Source organism: Triturus cristatus, chromosome 4_1, assembly GCF_964204655.1.
Source record: "Triturus cristatus chromosome 4_1, aTriCri1.1, whole genome shotgun sequence".
NCBI lineage: Eukaryota > Metazoa > Chordata > Amphibia > Caudata > Salamandridae > Triturus > Triturus cristatus.
The window spans coordinates 1,052,967,576-1,052,980,825 of NC_140585.1; the positions used below are offsets into that span (position 1 = coordinate 1,052,967,576).

Sequence of the window (13,250 nt, forward strand, 5' to 3'; positions counted from 1 at the left end):
ATCTAAATAAAAATATCATCAGTTTCCTTACCTTTAACACTGGTGTTTGCTGGGTCGTAGCTGGGATGAAAGAGCAGCAAAGGAGGTTGGGGCCTCTTGTTCTTTGTCCAAAAATTAGGTAAAGGTTCCAGTTGCAACTTGTCAGGCTTTACCAGGTGCTGAAAATAAAAATATAACAATTTATTTTTGAAAGATTAGGGTAATCAAACAAAGACTGGGGGAAAAAAACATAACGCTACAATTTTTACCTTGCAGTTTGCATGCAGCTTAGATGACAGTTCATAGCTCACTGTTGTATGTTAGGATTTTTACTTACAAACTTCAATTAACAAAACGATCTCTCTGACAAATGCAGTGACTCACTGACCTCATGTGCATTTTGTGACCTGCATCAGGTACATGAACTCCCCTGAAGCCTAATGCTAACAGTGGGGGTTTCCAGCTCAGAGGGGAATAAACAGACTGAAAAGGTCAGTGACAGTGATGATGGGCCAGTGCAGCAGTGGGAAAGTGTCTGCTGTGCGGGAAGAATTAGAAACAATTGGGGCTAATACCCCAATAGTAGGCCCATTTTTAAATATTTCGTCTGCCTTGCAAAGGTGGTCGAGCATTTAAAAAACATGATGTTGGTGGGGCAGCTTTCTTTAAAAATCCGCCCACCTCTATGTGTACAGCACAGCACTTACTATCAAAAGAGTGGCTGGTGGTTCTTGAGCATCGGCATGATGTTAGGCATGTTTTCAGGTTTAAAGGAATGTGGCTGAGTCAATGGAGGCATTGAGGATTTGCGTTAGTGCTTCGTTTATTGGTAGCGTGGTGGGAGGTAGCATACTACCTATTCAGCTCTAAGATTTCATATACCAATCATTCTAAAATCACGACACAGACTATGCCTTAAAAAATCATTCGAATTTTTCAGAAAAGGCTGTATTCATTTGATATAATCTATCCTTTGCTTTACATACACATCGCTATAATGTACTTCGTGTGAAGAGGACGGTGGCCTGCTGGGACCTCGAGCCTGCCTGCTACAGTCAGTCGGGGGTGTGAAGGGATTGTTGGGGGAATCCAATAATCAGTCAGTTTAAAGACGGGTCCTGAAATTAATATGATCTGCGCATTGGTGAATATGAAGTGGGAGCTTATTCCACAAAAGGAGAGCCAGGTAAGAGAAGGATCTGCCTTTCGAGCGAGACTTCTTGATACGTGGAATCGACAGCAGGGCTTTATCACAAGATCTCAAAACTACCAGGATGATTGTGAACAAACTTTACAGAAAGGTAGCTAGGCGCATTGCCCTGCAAAGAGTTGCGAGTCAGAAATGTTTCTTTACTGATTTACTTTTTCGGCTTTTTCATTTAGGAAAATGCTATATAGAAACATTTTCGTTTTGACTTTTGCATATGTCTGGTGATTGCTCATTCGTCATTCCATTGAAATCCTTGTTAAATAAATCCAGAGGTGCCGGCGTGAGTTTAAGGTTTCCCTGAAAGATCAAAAACAATACCCGACATTGAAGCAATGGAAAGCTACAGGCAGCTTTAATGAAACTATATGTGGACCGTCAGTGCTTGGGGGTGGCCATGATATGTGATAAGCTCATAAAATATACACAATTCTGTCTGCCAGAGACCAAAGAAAAGGCAGGCTGACCGTCTTCAATGCACCCCCAGCTATGCAATTGTCATCGGGGTGCGGCAGGCCACCTCCAAAGATGTTTAAATTCGAGTTCTGTTCCACCAGTTGTGGGATAGGCACGGACAGAAAAGACCAACCGAATTAGCCACTCGACAGGCAGTGGTGACAGCCGAAGCAGCCGGAGGCCATGAACGGAAGGTTTTGTTGGGCAGAGCTGAAGTGCCCCTCATTGGTGAGCAACAGGCGAGGTGACAACAGGCGAGGTGACCACCTGCGAGGTGACCACATTCGAGGTGACAACAGGCGAGGTGACAACCTGCGAGGTGACAACAGGCGAGGTGACAACAGGCGAGGTGACAACAGGCGAGGTGACAACAGGCGAGGTGTTAAACCCGCGCCATACTGTAGCGCCTCCTTATAGAAGGGAATTGACCCCTTCAAGGCTCGGTGTTTAGAAAGTTCCACTGGTACCTGAGGTGGCGGCGGGGGCTGTGACACGTGCAGACGGGTTGAGCGCTTGTCTGTGGGAAAGGTTTGAGCGGTAGCGCTATACTTTGCATACTGTGCTGCCTCCTCCCTTCACCGCCCCTGTAAACAGTAGATGAGAGGATCAGGCACGCTTAGAAAAATAACCCACGCTCCCGTTTTAACCAGGCACGGAGGCATCTGAAAACCGGCACTGGCAAAGGCAATAGGTCCAGTACTGGCCGCCACCTTTGTATTTGCTAATGCGTGTTTTGTATTGGCATGGTTTTTTTGCAAGACGCTTAACATTGTTGGGGTACCTGCCAGGCACTCGTCAAACAAATTGGCTAAAAGTAAAAATCTTTTTGGTCTCTAAAAATCCACATTACCATCGGAGAGGAAGTAACCTAACATCTAGAGATAGGCATTGCCCCGCGCTGTGTATGATGGAAGAAATATGTGAATGAGACAGTAATAGACCAATGGATGAAGAGGGCTCGATGAAATCCCCGCTAATGAGTATATACGTCAGACCTAAAATAATGCGAGCGTGCGCGGTAGTAGTGGCCAGTGGCCCTACAAAAATATATAATAAAGGCAGTATTTGTCGGTACTAGGGAGGCAGAGGTGGTATTCATTTTTTATATAAAATAAATGTATTGACGGCGCTCTGTCGGGATTCGTTCTGAGCGGTGTCGGGAGACGAAAACACGCGTATTTTTGTTCTTAAAAAACTAAGCCTTTTTCTTCTCTGCTTTCCCCGTTGTTCATATTTTTCATCTTTCTCTTCCACCTACTTTCCCTCTATTGTGATCGTCTCTCCTTGTTCGGAGCCCAAAGTAAAGTCTGACAATTACTTAAGTACGAAACTTACAATGAGGCCTCAGGCCAATTCGAATCCCCGGAAAGGACAGCCCTCTCTTCGTTACTAGTCTTCGGACAGAAGACTCAGTGTGGTAAAACATACAGGTTCACTATCTAATCACTATTTCATCTTACCTTTCTGCCAGGCCCGCCACCGCCAGATGGTGGTGAATAACGAACGTAACGTCGACGACTGCGACAGTGCGACTCGTGACTGACTCGACTCCGTGTCCGTGAGTGACTCCAGTCATGTGGCAGCACTGGCGCGAGGCGGGGACGAGCGACACGTGCCAACTGCGTGCCGAGGAGTCAGCGAGCGTATCAGCGTACGCCTCGGGAAATCAGGCCAATCATACAAGTGCGGCCACCACCCACGCGCGGCACCCTGCAGGCTGCGCGCCGTGCGCGGTGTCTTAGCCTATCATGGCGCTGCATCAGCAGCGCACTTCAACAGGATTGGGCAAAGAGCAGGGTTACTCCCTGCCCATAATGGGACCCGGGGGCTGCGGTCCCTCGCCTCGCCACACCCACACTGCCTCAGAATGAGTCGCTAGGGGAGGAGGGGGGAGGAGGGAAGGTCAAGGTATTGTGTGCGTGTGCGCATGTTCGGGCCAGTCATGACTAGCCCAAAAATTGACATGCGCACACTGCTGCTGCTGCCTGCTGCACTATTCGCGCTGACAGCCCCGCCCCCAGTGCCGTCCACATTGAGTCGGGCATATCCCGATTCCCGGAGTGCGTGCGGCGCCGTGCGCGAGTCAGTGGCAGGCTCAGCACAGTGCGTGTGATCGAAATTCCAAATATGCATGAATGATGACTTGTGCAAGTTGTGCTTAGTGGGGCAACGCCCCAACGCCCCCAATGGACGGACCGCCACTGAGCATGTGTGCCATTTCGTCGCAAGCTGAACAACGCTTGCCTTAACTACGCATATGCCTTAACCAAGCGTATGCATGGTTAAGGCATTCGGTGTTCTAGTTGTCTGAGTTGATGGGCGGGGAGGGGAACCGGAAGGATCGTGGCAGGAAGAAGGACTGGAACATTACTTAGTAAGTTGGGCTGGAGCCAGAGGGAGGTTGGAGGAGGGTTTAGGGGTGGAGGCTGATTTTAGGGCTCATTGTGGGGGGCTGGGGTCAGGGTATTTTTTAGGGCAGGTGCCACATTTTAAGGCTTAGGGTGGGAGGAAGTACCAGTTTTCAGGGATGGGCCAGTTTTTAGAGCTCATGGCAGGGGTGCTGAGGTCGGGTAGCTGTTTTGGGCTAAGGGGTCGTGTTGTAAGGCTCAGGGCAGGGGGTCAGGGTAGTTAATAGGGCTGGGGCGGGTAGACTGCAACTAAGCTGGGTCGAATTTTATGGATCAGGACAGGGGTGGGATCTTTACCACACATATATCTTTACCAATCATGCCTGTACAACAAAAGTCGCTATATAGGCGTGCGTGGTAAAGGCATGCGTGATTTAGGCATGAATGTTGAGTAATACAACCTACAGTCATTTCTACCCTGTGAAGAAAACCCTGAAGGGTTTATAAAAGAGTTCTTACCCACAGGTTGTCTCTAGCATGCTTCATCATCAAGTCCCTCATCCAGAATGACAGTGCATCTTGATGGGCTCTACTTCTCTAAGGCAGCTCTTGATATTGCTAGGGATAAATAAGTAAGTAGGTATGTTGAAACTACCTAGGGACAAAACCCTTCTTAGTATCATGACCAATAGGTAAGAAATAGCGCCTTATAGAGCACTGAAGGCTTCATGCCATGCAGGGGCATGAGGGAGGCGCCAGCAGTGCTGCGTGGCCTCCAGGGTTCCTTGTTTTGAAGGGGGAGCCCCTCAGCCCTTAAGCCATGCCATTGTATGCTGGGCAGAATGTGTGCAACCGCATGGGATGAGAAAGAGTTAAATGCTTGGGAAAGTCACCTCCCTTGCCTCAGCAGAGAGAAACAGAATTACAGCTGTTAATTGACTGTTGAATTTTCCTGCCAATATTTTTCTTGCCACTTACTTAAGGCTTACATTTTTCCTCTCAAAAATCTTTCCCTACGTTGTTTAAACCCAACCTACAGAGCACTCTTTGCCACTGTATATTTTATTACTTCAGGTTAATACATTGATTTAATGGCATTTAGTGTCCATGTTGCCTGTTTCTTTTTATTTTGCATTGATTCATAACAGCCAACACAGTATGATTTTGTCGATGTTCAAATCATTAATTGTTCCTACCCCTGAAGTGGAACTACTGTCACTGTTGCATAGCTATATGTGTCAGGAGCCCAACATAACTGAAAGGTCCAGCAACAGAGGCTACACTTACAAGCGCAACAAAACACATTTTGATAAATAACTGTCCCCTGTGCCCTACTAAAAAGCTAGAAATGTTTGTATCAAACCTTGTGATTGGTCCTCACAAAATCAATGCAGATGGCAGATAGAATCAGAAAATAGGTACCCTCTGTCTCTGATTGTCCATAGCAGAGGCGTATGTCTGTCCCTAGGATATGCCCCTGCAGTGCGGGGGCCCCAACCCAAGGCCAGTCAACATCCGTGAGATCTGAGAAAGTCCAGGGTCTGTCATCCCATTCTGCAGGGGGACCCATTGCTTTGTGTTACGCCACTGATACCATGGATTTTGCAATTTCTAAGTACTGTAAATAACAATTATTATTGATACCTTATTTTATGGTACTCAGTGAGATTGTATGTTTAAATATATCGGCCCTCATTGGACATGTTTTTGGGAACTTTGCAATGGGTCAATAAAAATAAGAAAAATGTTCCATTCAGCAAGCCATTAATGAATGGGCTTCCTACAATGACACCTCCAGAACATATGTAAAGTACTTATCGAAGTATATTTATGTAAAAGACACGCAGACAGTGCAGAGCAGCCACCTTGCTGCGTTGCGTGCCAGGAAAAGGGCAGGGATACACAGTATTTAAAGGAATAAAGTGCATTCCTGCCTATGTCCCTGTGCTAGCACTATTTTGGCTGCCTAGCACAAACGCAAGCAACCTTGCACTATGGTGCATGAGTGTCTGTGTTGCATGCAGGATTGTTTTTGTGCAGGACGGGACACCTTCCTGCACAAAAAACAATCCTGGGAGACATATTCCTCTTTCTATGTGTGCACAAATAGAAAGAGGAAAGAGTAAGTAACAAGGGGAAATAAAGATACTTTTCCTCGTCACGCATCTCCTGAAAAGATATACTTTTTTGGAGCATTCCCAGTTCTATCACTTTTGGAAAATCTGGGTGTGCGTCAAAAACCATGGGAGTTGCATGGGAACAACCTCACAATGCCCATGGTATGCCTTCCCAGGGCAGACTACGGCAACACATCGATTTGAGCTGTGTTGTGTTACTTCAGATCTATGATGCCACTTAGGGCCACACAAGATGGCCTTGGGTGGCTTTAATAATCATATTTTGGGATAGCGTTGCGCTTGCACCACAGTGCGTGGTGCAAGAGCGACGCAACTCCCCTCATAAATATGCCCTTCGTGTTTACTCAGTAAATGTTGCTATTTGGCAGGCCTGGTAGCACAACATGGCAGGCTCAGGGAGGAATTTGTTGAGCACCTGTTCCGGGGTAATCCTCAAAGAGGTAGCACTGGGCAATTGCCAACCTCGCCAGTGTCTTAAAACGTCTCTGCTGATATCTGCAGAAATATACATGGAAGCATAGCTGTAATTTTACTACTCACAGGACTACATAGTTTTTATCTTGCATTTACAGCAACTATACAGTAAACTGTGAATGTAGAGATAATGCTGCCCTAGACGGTTGTCCACAGACATTACCTACTAGGGTTATTTTCACAGAAAATCCACCTTTCTTTAAATATGTGCTATTTTAGGTGAGGAACAATCCAGCATCAGCATTTGAAACCAACCATTTAAGTGAGCACTAATATATTTGGAGCCAGTGACGCTGTAAATCTAATTTCAAGGCACTCGTTTTTGTTTTCATTGAAAAGGCGAACTGAAGCACCGAGGCCCAAGGTTATTAAACTGAAGGTGAAGAGGTCTGTTCAGTTGATAGACAGTGATTCACAGATTTAGACACATGTATCTTGTTTCTACAGTGAGCAACTTTGCAAATAGCAGTACTATTACTTTGCATGCTAGTACATAATAAGTATGTTAAAATATGCCTATTTGTATGTGTTTTTATATTATGTCGTTTAGCTAATTTGCAACTACACACAACACCACGGTTCCTGGTCAAATTAGACAAACATTTGTGTTTTCTCTTAATAAGGGGTAAGAAACCTATCCGGCCTCTCACACTCCTGAATTTCCCTTATTTGTCCCCTGGCAAAGTCTGTAAATGAGTCTCAGTATTTATTCACACAAAGAGCAAAAAAGGAAACCCGTGCACGTTTATGTGTCAGGAAATTGGTATGTAAATAGATGTTTTATTTATGTATTACAACTTTTGTTTTTAAAGATGTGATTATTTTTGGTCCTTGTTATAATTTGAGTTTATAATCAAATTTTGAATTTACAATACTGTAACAAATTGCGCTTATGAAAACCATAAATATGTTAGGCATTATGAAACGACAGACCCATTCAGTGTGCCCATGTCCTTTCACTTTCATGATACTGAAGATGAGACAAGGTGGGGCTGCTTTCGCCTTTTTAGTACAATCTCTTATGCGGATTGGATACTTTGAAATGAGTTACTTTTAAGTCCTTAAGTAACCTTCAATAGATAATATCGCCTAACACACCAACTAAGTTTGATTAAATAGAGACGAAGCACTGTAATCTAGTCTCTCCAAAGCATTTATCACAATTCCTTTTATCTGCTTATCCCTTTGATTTCGACCAACATGCTCATTGTATTTTTCTTTAATTTTTATGACATGCTCTTAAAGTTGATAATTTTCACTTTCTCTCTTTTGCTGAGACATTAGTTAGATAAATTGCATATAATTTGTGCATCATTGACGTATAGACCTTGAGCAATAATAGCAGAGAGCACAAAAGCTGATTGTCAGCTCCTCTTGCAGGGTTACTGAGTGTAGATTTGAACAGGGATGTCACAGTAAAACAAACCGAAGCAGAATACTCTTTTTACCCTTTTCCACCAATTATATTTGATACTGATTTTATTGCTGGGATGTTTATTTAAGCAAAGCCGAACCACACTGCTAGTCATTTTTTATATACAGTTTATTTGTTGGTATTTATAAAGTTCAGATCTTGTCTCACAGGCTTTAGTGTTCTATATAAAGACATAGACTATGGCCCTCGTTTGGGGTTTGGTGTAGGAGATGATCAGTTAAAAGCGTGCCAAATATCCAGGCCTTCAAACTCACATTTTCCCCACTCTCTTTAGAGTTGGGGTCCATCCATGCTTTCACCAATGGAGCCTACACTGGCTTCTTCTGCATAAAGCTTTGTGTAGCCTGTCAGATATTGGGCTATCCAAGGGGCATATCAGCAACACCCGGCGATAATTATCGCTCAGCGCTCTTAGCGTGAGGATAATTATCGCCGGGTAACGTGGATTTTTATCGCTGAGATAGCATGCTATTAGCAACGCTTATCTCCTCAGCGATAAAAATCCTCACGCTAATTGCCTAACGTGAGATTATCGCTGGAAACCCAGCGATATTCTCACGCAATGTGGCGTTAGCTTGCATATAGGGACTCACAAACTTAGCCATGATATCCACCTTCCATAGGATATCATGGCTAAGTCAGTCCTGAAGCAGGCGTAAGGAAAGTAGCGATAACAGGGGTTATCGCTACTTTTCCTGACACGATGCTTCATAGCGTGGGGCTTGATGATAGGAGAAATTTCGTTTAGCGACATTTCTCCTGTCATGTTAGGTCAGGAACGCCCACTTTGCATCTCATTAGAGATGCAAAGCTGGGCGTTAGGAATCCTGACGCTAAAGCAAGGTTTCACGCGTTAGCCTGGCCTTGCTAATTAGGCGATAAAGTTATCGCCGCTTTTCGGCCAAAAACGGCAGCAAAAGAGGCGATAATTTTTTATCGCCTGCTTGTAAATATGCCCCCAAGTCATTTCCACCATCCACTCTATTTAGGGCAGATGCTCTGAGGTACTTTTTGCTGTTCGGAATTGCCTGAGAAAACCTGACGTTTCTGAACAGAAAAGCAAAAAACTGATTTCTGCTCGCTGGGAGAAAAGCTAAAGTGTGTCAGGGATGTTCAAAAGTAAACACAAAAAAGGTGATGGGAGAAATGCTTGCAATAAGTCTAACACTGGCAATTACTCGGGGGAACATTCCATCCCATCGTTCTTTCTTCCACAATCCTCAGTTAGAAGCCAGATTTATAGAAACCAGAGTCCTGACCCTACTATATTAAGAACAGTCCATTCCGAACTACTGAGCCAGTTCCTCCCTGAACCGGAATACAAGCAACCCAAGACCACTTTCACCCTGATTGGGGCTAATCAGTTGGGTGTAGCTAGGGTCCAGTGGCATAGTGAGCACAGGACCCACATCTGTGTATACCCTTGCCACTAAGGGTATTAAATCAAAGAAACAAAAGGTGACATAGGTTATGCTTGCAATAAGTCTAATCAATGGCAGTAAACTAATTGGGGTAGCATTCCATCCCATTGTTCTTTTGCTTACTGTTAGACCCAGTGGTTTCAGTCTGACTGGGATGCATCAAAGCCAGTCAGAATCCACCGATCTTGATTGGAGGAGTACGATACATGTGGCCGATAACCTGTGCTCGCCCTTGGGTAGCTTGGCACCGAGCAGTCAGGCTTATCATCAGGGTCCAAGTGTAAAGTTAAGTACTGGCACAACACCACCCTCGCAACACACTGCATACACCACAAAAAGACTGCACACCGTATGTATAAAACACTGGTCTTTGTATTACACCAACATTGAAATCAAAATGAGATACGCATTTTATATACACTTTGCAAATATATGCAATTGTCGAACTTTCCCATTAGCAGAATCGTCAAGCGTTCACAGGTCTTTGACTACGCCTCGTGACCCAGCCTCTCAGTCATCCAACTACACCAGTGAATGATACACGTTGCCCCTGCTATTGGAACCACCTAAAATGTAAATAAACAGTTACTAAGTTTAGTCCATCCAGATTAGACATCCAGGCACCCGTAAGCATCTGCAGGAGAGCGGGGTTGCTCTCCCCTAAAAACAAAAGGTTGTGACCCTGTGGTAAATAAAATAAATATTACCGGACTGAATTTCATGCGGAATCTTAAATTAAAGTAAATAGCTCAAAATAACAAGAGGCAGAATCCGTGGTATAAGAGGTTTTCTAATGGGCTTTATTCCATTCAAAATGGCCGACTCGAGTCGCGGCCCTCAGGTTCCGTCACCACGAAGGTTCAGGAAGTGAAGTACAATAATTTATTAACAGACATATATTTTTATAATAAGTGCATTACAATGAAACGAATGTAGAAGGCGTAACATTTGATAAGAAAAGTGACAAAACAGTGACATAATCGAAACTAGGCGTAATAAGGAATAAAAGAAACATGATTGGTTAGAATTATCAGACATAGGTGGATCTATAAGATAATACTTGGCATAGATGCGCGCGCGGCAGCATGACGTGTAATTGACGTGCAACTAGGGGGTGAAGGGGACTTGACATTTAGCTCTACATGTGGAGACGAGAAGTCTGGGGTCAAGTCAACCTAATCCCAAATCATATCTAACATCCTATGTTTAAAGAACTATGTTATCCACAAGGAAGAGACTCTCGGACAGAATCTATTCTATACTGACTGTGTACGTGTACAAGCGTCTAAGTGTCTATATGAGATGCGAGGGGCAGAAAACTTTCCATGGCAACAGGGCTATGAATCACTTGCAGGAGGACGGAAAGGCTGAGTCCTTTGCTTGTGAGCTAAAGGAAATGTTTACCTAAATCACTGGACAGGAATGCATCGGCTGGAGAGCAAAATAGATAATTCGAAGGTGAAATACAACTTCTTGGCAGACAGGCGAAAACTGGCCGAGGCAGGCACCGTTAGCTGCACAGGGAGTAGGACAAAGTTCATGGATACAGATGCGAGCTCAAGCTGAAGCTGTCAGAGACAGAGAGCAGGGAAAGGTTTTGAGGACAGAATCGGGCCTACTCGCCTGAACTGTAAAAATGAAGTAACTTAGCCATATAAAGTCGGTGGCCTTTCATACTTAGGAATCTAATATCCAGCCCATTGATGGCGGATCTGACAGAGAACATGTTGACGGTAGACACACATATGTTTGCGTCTTAGAAACTGGAACTGGAGGGAACATACATGTACTTGTAACATGCATATAGAACCGTTGGGGTCCAAGATAGGGGACATAACTGATCAGGAAAATCCACATTTCCACATTCCCTCCTTGTCCCCTTCTTGCCCTTCACGAGACATCAATCTTCATCATTCCTTCGATTTGCTCATGGAGCATCATTTCTTCTTCCTTCTTCTTCCGGTATTTTGAACGAGAACTGTGATGTGGAATGCATGATGTGGCACACAGACCACAAATCGCTGGTCCACATTGTAGGCATAAACAACAACTGAAGAGCATAAGAAGGCCAATACCTAGGAAGGATAGAACTCTCCATCCCCAGGCTGATATCACACTCCAAAACCACCCGGACCACGTCCAAGTGCCTGGATTCTCGTGTATCTGGCTTACAATCTTATGAAGGCGTGTTATAGCTTTATATACAGATGGCGAATTTTCTGGTATGAATATACAGCAGCTGGATCCGATGACCCTACAAGCTCCGCCCCTATCGGCCAGGATGACGTCAAGGACAAGACGATTCTGGAGAACAACAATTCTCATCACTGATTGTTCCTCTGTCAGATTGCCTAGGGCGGCTATAGTCTCGTTTACTACAGCTTCAAGAGTCTTGGTGAGTCTGCGTATCAGCTTACTATTTGATATAGTACCTATATAGGGAAAGATACCTTTATTGAAATCTACATACTTGTCCCATGCTGTCTCAGTATAATCGACAACTGGGAGATCTCTTTGCTCTCTATTGTGTACTAAATGAACATTTCGATAATAATCAGGAGGAGCTAGGAAAACAGGTGGCAAAAGGAATGCTATGTAACAGGTACCATCCCAATCTAGAGGCAGACGCATATATGCCGTCTGACCACATATGAAGTAAGAATGGCGAGAAGCTCTAAATGAAGATTTACCTTGATCACTATATTCTACTGTAGTAACGCATTGGCTATGGCCCATATGTATGGAACCAACTTTTCTTATACATAATTCACCCTTAACTGGAAATACTGACATAGTGGGCAGAATTAGTTCAACTTCGGATTTGACATTCAGAATCATAAGATTAGGCGTAAAATTACCTAATTTATACACTTCATTTTCTAAATCAGTTCCTGTTCTACTGGGGTGACCCTCCTTATTAGGGTGACAGATTTTGAATAAAACTAGATTCAGATTTCCCCATATCCAATGTTGTTGATAAACTGCTGTGTCTGGGTCTATGGAATTTAACAAACTAAACCATGCTCCACAGGAGCCATTGTGTGTGAATGGATGTGGAAAGAAAGGCAGAACTCCTTTGTTATTCTGATAGGGAGGAAGTCGGCCACACACCCAACAATTGGTCGCATTACTAGTCTGATGGGAATGATGTAACATACTAATGAATGTGTTATTGCGCAGCGCAAGTCTATAAGATAATTCATGTGGCGGTAGGTCACTAAAAGAATGTTCATCAGTTATATTGAAAACACGTTTAGAAACAGGATAATATATGTGCAAAATCATACTCGTAATAATTACTAAAATACTCAATAAAAACAAAATTAATAATGTCACAATACAGTGGTTACGCAGTAATTTACAATAAGCATGTCGTTTCATTATGATTCTGGACTCTACATGATTCAGACCTAAGGGGTACATGTCGGGACAGATTCAACCGCTTCACCTTGGAGAGGACTTAAACAATCAAATCGTCCGACAGTTTAGATCTGGACCTGAGTTTCTGTTTATAGAGTTCGGTGCTACTGGCCTCAGCCAAAGGTAGCTTTGAGTCAATGGGGGAAGACACACGGGCAGTACTGTCTGTGTCAGGAGGAAGTCCATGAAATTTTTTGACGTGACTCGAATGAATCCACCCTTTTCGTCCCTCGATCTTCACGGCTGTTCTTGTGGTCAACAGGACCAACTTGGGTGCTTTCCACCTGGGCTCCAATTGACTTTTCCTGTCGAAGTTTCTCACAAAGACAAGATTACCCGGAACAACGTCATGGGGTTTCGCCTCAGTGTTGT

At 44.1% G+C, this 13,250-nt stretch overlaps 1 protein-coding gene across 1 annotated transcript in view; it reads right to left on the reverse strand.

Annotated features, from left to right (window-relative positions):
• The window catches only part of LOC146856043 (uncharacterized), a 52,406-nt gene that overhangs the window by 2,617 nt on the left and 36,539 nt on the right, over positions 1-13,250 (reverse strand). The window contains exon 2 of the mRNA XM_085650698.1: positions 32-158. The gene's annotated coding sequence lies outside the window, so the exon portion shown is untranslated. The remainder of the gene's footprint in view (positions 1-31; positions 159-13,250) is intronic.